Raw genomic sequence first — 8619 nt, 5'->3', positions numbered from 1 at the left:
AAAAAAAAAAAAATGGAGAAACACCTCCGCCAAACGATATGAAATTGAAAGGCCACCCATTGTCCCCCTCCCCCAAATAAAGGCCCTATTGGAGCATAGATCTGATACACAGAGTCAGCGCACCTTTTTCGGTATCGGCTTAAGTGTGACCATATATCAAAAAAGAAAATTCATAAATATAAAGTGAATGTTTTCTATTTAAAAAAAAAAAAAAAAAAAAAAATCTTTTGTGAAATATTGCACAAAAATACAAACAACATTATTAAGTTTGTAAAAATTGGGATCATATCAGATTTTTCAAATCTGATCACAAATTTTAAATCCAATATTTTTATTTTATTTTATTTTTCTTGGGATGCATAAATCTAATAGTTAACTGGTTATAGTATCGAGACTAAAATACTCACTTCTTTCGTGAACCTACCATTCAGAAAAGAAAGAGTAAATGACACTAGGGGCATTCAACATTTGGAGAAATTGTATGTTAGATATCCAACATTTGTGAATTGTATTTATGGGAGAACAGATTCGTTGCTCGTACGATCATCGGGTCATATGGATGAACATCTAACACTTGTTCCACTTTTTACCACTACATGGGTGAAGAAGGGTATATTTAGAAGCAAAAGGGACAGGTGTTGGATGTCCATGTGTACAACTAGGTGATCGTATGAATAGTAGATCCAATCTCTATTTGTAGTACCTATTTATAAATTTTCAATTATACTCCCAATAACCACCACTATTACCGTCACCATCGCCCAACCCTACCCCCACAATGCATGCCACACCATCCGATCTTCCCTACACGATCACCCACCCTCCTTTCCTCACCCAACAACCCCACCTCCCAGCCTTTCCCGCCTGACCCTGCAAAGTGTCAGTGTCCAACCCAACACAGGCAAAGACATTGATGAATATATTTTGAGCATTCCAACATAAGCAACAAGAGGAATGGGAGACAACTACTTTTGAATGTTGGGAGCAACATGATTAGAACTCTCCACACAATGAAGCTATCATGGGGAATATAACTTAAGAACCTAACCACACTATACCAGGAAACCTTGGGTACCGGGATCTCATAAGACTGTCCAATTGTTCTTCAATCTAAATCTTGTTAGATCATAACCCATACCTAGGAAAAGAGGTGAAGTTGGTGAGACAATCTATACAAACACTTATAGATCACCTTGTTAATTTTCACAATTCAGGCAAACATGCTATGGAACGGTGTATTTCTTTCAGATATGGGAGAGATTCCATGCAACTTGAGGTCAAACTTGATTAGTTTCCGGGCCCTCCCTTCCCTTCTTTTGTTGATTTTTCTGTGATTTAATGTATGTGATGCATAGAACCTTGATCTCTAATCGGATTTTTTAATTCTTCTATAGTTTTTTTTTCTTTAAATATTTGTGAATTGTTTGGACCAATTTATCGACCAATCCACATTTTATGGATCAATTAAAAAGGATTTGAATTTGAAATTAGAATTGTATCATAACAAAGAGTCCCGATTCTTTTTTAAGAATATTGTGGTTAGTACTAGTTTCATAGAGCTAATTAAAAGTTTAATAAGTTTAATTTGTAATATAAAGTACTGTAGGTACTTAATGAGGGGAAGCTAAAAAAAAAAAAAAAAACAATCAAGCCAAAGTGGATCAACACAGAATATATATATTATGATAGATCAAACATCTTAATTTATCTGAATACAAATTTATTGGCTCACAACACAAGTAAGAACTGCTATGTATTCTTAAAAGCACACTGAAAGTCATTATAAGTCTTCACACCGAGCTATTCATGGTAGATGTGAGATCTGTTGCTTTTGCATGTAACCCCAACAAGAACCTCAACAGCCCTTTCTCCTCATTCACCACTTATTTATAATACCATATTTATTTACTAATTTATAGGGAAGCCCAAGCTAACATATATTTCATCCTTCAAGGAGATGATACGGAATGAGGCGGGCAATTCTTGTTACGTTTTCCGTTGCAGGTGGGCCCCAAACTACCGAGAGATCCATAACCTACATGTGTGCCTCGCTGCTCTTGATCTGCAAGAATCATATATAACAAATATATATATAACAATCATAAATAGAAAACAAACTAATTTAATCTATGGTTTCAATATTTATATAATCAATTAATCAGTACGTACTGGTTTGAGAAATCTCAGCAAGTGCACGAGCAGCCACCGCCGATGGTGGGATGGTAACAGTTGAGAACATTAGGATGCAAAGAATGAAAAGAGCCTTGTGAAGCTGAGCCATCTTTCTTCTTAGTTGGGGTTTGTGAATCAGAGATGATTCGCCCATGAACCCCTTATTTGTAGTACCTAGCTGGGTCCTTCATCATCAGAGAGACACCAAATAAACAAGAATCTAGTGGGTGGAGAGAGAGAGAGAGAGAGATGACTTGGTATGTTTGCAAGTCAGTCAAGTAGAAAAAAGAAAAGTAATTGACTCTGCGTCAATGAAGTCCTTCATCATCAGAGAGACAGCAAATAAACAAGAATCTAGTGGGTGTAGAGAGAGAGAGAGAGAGAGAGAGAGAGATGACTTGGTGTGTTTGTAAGTCAGTCAAGTAGAAAAAAGAAAAGTAATTGACTCTGCGTCAATGAAGTCCTTCATCATCAGAGACAGCAAATAAATAAGAATCTAATGGGTGGAGAGAGAGAGAGAGAGAGAGAGAGAGAGAGAGATGACTTGGTATGTTTGCAAGTCAGTCAAGTAGAAAAAAGGAACGTAATTGACTCTGCGTCAATGAAATACAGTCGCTACAAAGAGCCAGGTTACTTTTGAATTTTTGGTGTGGGCCACTATCCGCTCCTACGTCATGGAGGTGGAGATGGAGGTGGAGGTGGCTATCCTTACATCATATTGCCAGAAAAAAGCTAGCCTTAAAAGCTTGTCCGTGACTTTGACGAGTCATTTTTTTCATCTTTATATATTAAGGTCTCAGGGTTGCCGGCCGGGAACCAACCAACAAAAAATAAAAAATAAATCCATAATTCTAAGCAAGAGGTTTTTCTCTTGTCAGTTTATCTCTATATCTTTTGGGACTCAAATCCTCTAAGTGAGGGAGTGAGGATTTAATGACCGAGAGGGTTTTGACATGTATTTTAGTGTACAATGCTCATTGCCATTCCTTACCTTCATGCAAAGGATTTTTGTGTTATCTTTTGTGTTAGAGGTGTCAATCCCAAGCTTGACCTACATGATTGATCAAATGTGACCATTTAAAGATCGGTTCAGTTTACATCGATTATTAAACATGCTGGATTCATAGGTAATACACGATGCAAGAGGTAAACTCAATTGATGTCTGATCATTTGGCTCATTTACAAGCTCAACTCGACCTGACACATATAACTCGACTATTTATATGTATATTTTGATTTTTTTTTATAGACTAGGATATATATTGATATTTTTATCAATTATTAAATGTAATTAAGTGTAATAATTTTTTTCTAAATTGTTGATCATTTAGTAAAATATATTAAAGTTTCTTAAATCTAAGACAATTAAAAATTGTTTAAAACCCATTTAAGGCTTTATTGATGCATTACTCTGTTTATGGCTTGAATATAATTTGATTAAGAAAAAACCTAATCTGATTAAGAAAAGCCCAATTGAAGCCTAAAACGTGACCATATCCTGGGCACATCCCTAGTTAACAATTCGGCTGAATAATTCACGAATTATTCGGCCGAACCAAATTTTTCTGAATTAAATCAAAAATTCGGACCGAATCCGAATTAAAACTAAAATTCGGTAACAAACGCATTTTTTACTAATTTGAATTTAAAACATGAATAATTTGGGCAGAACCGAATTATTCAGTACACTTAAACAGTATTTAAAAACAAAAAAACAAAAAAACAAAAAAAAACAAAAAAACAAAAAAAACAAAACGTCATATATGAAACCCACGATACCCACCACCGAAATAGTTTTTTTTTTTTTTTTTCATCTTCTTCTCCCACAAATTTCTGCCTCCTTGTTCCCAATTTTTTCTCCACCTAATTCTTCTGTAACAATCGTACGAATATACTCTTTGTTTCATTTCTTCTCATAACTTCATCAGTTCATCCTAAGATAGGGGAGATATCAAGCCTTGATGGATAATTTGAGGTTCCGGAGGACCATGACAGATTCATATCGCCGTATCAATCAATCTTCTTTTATATTGTTGCTTTAATTTTGAAAAATTAGTGCGTCTTAGTGCAATATGGGTCTTGTGAACCCAAGCAAAATAATAGTGAAAATTTTTTGTGGTCAATTTATTTATTTATTTTATTGTAGTTATAATCTTGTTTTCACTCTTTTGGAGCCTAATCTATTTCATGAGTAGAAATTAGATTACAATAACCATTGCTTCCATCGCTCAATGATAATTTTTTCATAGTTTTTTACTTTATTGTATAAAGTAATTTGCTCTTTCTAAGTATACAAATCAAGTTAATTACTTGATAAATAAAAAATATACAACAAACTATAAAAATAATATCCGAATTTTTTGCCCGACTTTTATTTTTTTAATCGAATAATTCTCGAATCCGAATCCGACTCCAATTTTTATTTTGTCCGCTTTTTTGACCGCTTTTTTGACCGAATCATTAAATGAATCAATCGAATTATTCTGAATAATTCTTCACCCGAATAATTTCCGAATCCGAATTTGCTAACTATGGGCACATCTAAGGCCTACTAGGGTTAATGGATTCCCATTTATGGTGGCCTTAGGGAAACTCTATCCCTTGACAAATTACATACCTTCTGAAGAAAGATAGTCTTAAAAATAATATATTTTATCCCGAATAAAGAAATATCGTTTTTATTGTAAAATTTATTCATATAACAATGGAAAAATGGTAAATTGGTTTTCTTTTAGTTTCTAGAAAGATGGCTAACCTTTTGACTTTTTTGGTCCTCCCTTTATTAAAATCTTTTTGACACATTTACTATCACTTCCTTATACTTAACCTATATTTAATTATTTACTCAAAATTTTATGGTTCTCATTCTCCTATATAATCCCTAAATTCCTAGTTCACACCCCTGCCCAACCCCCACAATCGGAGTAGCGGCTGCTACTCATGCATGTATTGATTTAGTGAAACGTGTGCAAATACAAAAATTGAGACCGAATCACAATCTAACCTAAAAACCTCCTTAACTCTTATACCTGTTGTATCATTTTATTTAGTTTAACATAAAATTTAATTTCCTGATTACGTTGTCACTTGAATTACCTATTATCTCTTTCTCCTTTTCATATCACATCATTCACATATACACTTCTATCCTTATCTTCATGTAAGCCAACTAAGGGCATCTCTTGAATATATATCTCACGTTACAATAGAGACTCTCAAGTTTACCAAAAAATAAGAAGAAAAAAAGAAACTCTCAACTCAAACGTGTAATCTCTCTCTCTCTCTCTCATATTACAATCTTACGAACTAACAAATCCAAGTTACGACGTTCAATAAGATTATATTAATAACTCTGCACTGCAATGTGTCATCCGTGCATGAAAATTGTAGGTTACCAACTAAGAAATGGTTGGTGGACAACAATGGATCATGCATTACAGCCATTGGGATTTCTCCTTCTCTGCAGAATATGGTCTCTACGTCCCTTATTGCGAATGTAAACCCACCTATATATGGTTTCTTAGGAATAGGAGAGAGATTATATAAATGATATTTTAAAATAAAAAATGATGTTTGATGAATTGGAAGATAAGGATATTGCGGTTGGAGAGAGAGAGAGAATATTTACAAGTAGGTCAACAGGAAAAAATAAAAAGCCGTTGACTCTAGGTCAATGAAGTACAATAGCTACAAGAGTCAGGTCACTCTTGAATTTGGGTGTGGGCCATTCTTGTGAAAGGGTCTTCTCTCGCAGTATATCTTCTCTTTATTGATTTAGATTGGGGGTATCAATTCTAAGTCTGCACCGGTTGGTCAGATCGAGCCTAGCACATTTATGATCCAATCTAGACTGGCTCGATTAATATACGTGTGGGGCTAAATAGGCGTTCACAGTGCAAGGATCTAGCCCGTCAGGCGCTCGACCGAACCAACCGATTAGAGGCCCAATTTGAATCGACTCAATATAGCCCAACCTAGCCCGACCCCTTTTATTAAAAACAATCATAATCTCATAATATCTCTTCTTTATTAAATATTTGGGTCACCTTCTAGAATGATTATTTTTTGTATAAAACTATTATGATTTAATATTTAAATTGAACAATTATAGACCTTCAACACACTTAAAAAAATAATTTTAAGATAGGCACATTTAGAGCCCGTTTATACTTAAATAAGTCTGTAGCCCGGTTAAGCCCCGGTTAAGGCCAGTTTAAGGTAGTCCGATTAAAGCGCGACACCGATCAACCCAATTATAAATCGTACCATGCCCCCCAAAGCTAGGCCCTTTTACTTAAACGGGCATTCATGGTGCAAGGTTTTCAAGTGGTCAAGCTTGGTTAGGCCCGACCGAGACCGGCCCAACCCAACTGGTTAACACCCCTAATTTAGACCACAGGATAGGATTTTATTTCATAGACCCCGGGGATTAGAGATTGATCCTAAAATTGAGAGGACCTGATAGCTAATTAGGATGACTTTCTGCTCCCTAGACTCTATGGCGAGGAGCCGGATCTTCGACCACATCCTTTTGTTGTAAACCTGCTATGCTTTCAAGCAAGAATTTTTTTTTTTCTTTTTTTCTCTATTTTGTTTCCAAACAAAAAAAATGGAGAAACACCTCCACCAAGCGATATGAAATTGAGAGGCCACCCATTGCCTCCTCCCCCAAATAAAAACACAATATATAGAATTTGAGGCAGTATTATTTTACCACCTTAAGTACAATAAATATTCATAAGCAGACGTGATAATATTTTTCGGCGCTAAATGTTAAACTCCCCTGTTATTTTTTTTATTTATTAAAATAAGCTTTTATAATTAACACTTTCATCCATGCATGATTACTATAACTTGACCCGTATTGGGTGTATCGGGCCCTATCGGAGCATAGGTCTGATACACTGAGTCAGCACACCTTTTTCGGTATCGGCTTAAGTGTGACCATATATCAGAAAAGAAAAATCATAAATATAAAGTGAATGTTTTCTATTTAAAAAAAAAAAAAATCTGTTGTGAAATATTGCACAAAAATACAAACAACATTATTAAGTTTGTAAAAATTGGGATCATATCGGATTTTTCAAATCTGATCCCAAATTTTAAATCCAATATTTTTATTTTATTTTATTTATCTTGGGATGCATAAATCCAATAGTTAACTGGTTATTGTATCGAGACTAAAATACCCACTTCTTTCGTGAACCTACCGTTCAGAAAAGAAAGGGTAAATGACACTAGGGGCATCCAACATTTGGAAAAATTGTATGTTAGATATCCAACATTTGTGAATTGTATTTATGGGAGAACACATTCGTTGCTCGTACGATCATCGGGTCATATAGATGAACATCCAACACTTTTCCACTTTTTACCATTACATGGGTGAAGAAGGATATATTTAAAAGAAAAAAGGGACAGGTGTTGGATGTCCACGTGTACAACCAGGTGATTGTATGAATAGTGGATCCAATCTCTATTTGTAGTACCTATTTATATATTTTCAATTATACTCCCAATAACCACCACTATAACCGTCACAATCGCCCAACCCTACCTACACAATGCATGCCACACCATCCGATCTTCCCTGCACGATCACCCACCCTCCTTTTTTCCTCACCCAACAACCCCCCCCCAAGCCTTTCCCGCCTAACCCTGCAACGTGTCAAGTGTCCAACTCAACACAAGAAAAGACATTGATGAATATCTTTTGAGCATTCTAACATAAGCAACAACAGGAATGGGAGACAACTACTTTTGAATGTTGGGAGCAACATGATTAGAACTCTCCACACAATGAAGCTATCATGGGGAATATAACTTAAGAACCTAACCACATTATACCAGGAAATCTTGGGTACCGGGATCTCATAAAATAGTCCAATTGTTCTTCAAACTAAATCTTGTTAGATCATAACCCATATCCAGGAAAAGAGGTGAAGTTGGTGAGACAATCTATATAAACACTTATAGATCACCTTGTTAATTTTCACAATTCAGGCAAACATGCTATGGAAGGGTGTATTTCTTTCAGATATGGGAGAGATTCCATGCAACTTGAGGTTAAACTTGATTAGTTTCCGTCCCCTCCCTTCCCTTCTTTTGTTGATTTTTCTGTGATTTAACGTATGTGATGCATAGAACGAAGATCTCTATTCGAATTTTTTAATTTTTCTATAGTTTTTTTTTTCTTTAAATATTTGTGAATTGTTTGGACCAATTTATTGACCAATCCACATGTTTTGGATCAATTAAAAACGATTTGAATTTGAAATTAGAATTGTATCGTAACAAAGAGTCCCGATTCTTTTTTAAGGATATTGTGGTTAGCACTAGTTTCATAGAGCTAATTAAAAGTTTAAGTTTAATTTTTAATATAAAGTACTGTAGGTACTTAATAAGCGGAAGCTAGAAAGAAAAAAAAAAAAAAAAATCAGCCAAAG

The 8619-nt window shown here is 34.9% G+C and overlaps 1 long non-coding RNA gene across 1 annotated transcript; it reads right to left on the bottom strand.

Moving 5' to 3' along the window:
- Positions 1-1657: 1657 nt before the first annotated feature.
- LOC122091298 lies at positions 1658-2558 on the bottom strand. Its single transcript, XR_006143910.1, has 2 exons — positions 2170-2558; positions 1658-2062 (listed from the first exon to the last, which is right to left on the bottom strand). It is a non-coding gene; the product is annotated as an uncharacterized LOC122091298 (long non-coding RNA).
- Positions 2559-8619: the final 6061 nt, after the last annotated feature.

Source organism: Macadamia integrifolia, chromosome 10 (genome assembly GCF_013358625.1).
Source record: "Macadamia integrifolia cultivar HAES 741 chromosome 10, SCU_Mint_v3, whole genome shotgun sequence".
NCBI lineage: Eukaryota > Viridiplantae > Streptophyta > Magnoliopsida > Proteales > Proteaceae > Macadamia > Macadamia integrifolia.
This window is presented reverse-complemented; position numbering and strand designations above follow the sequence as displayed.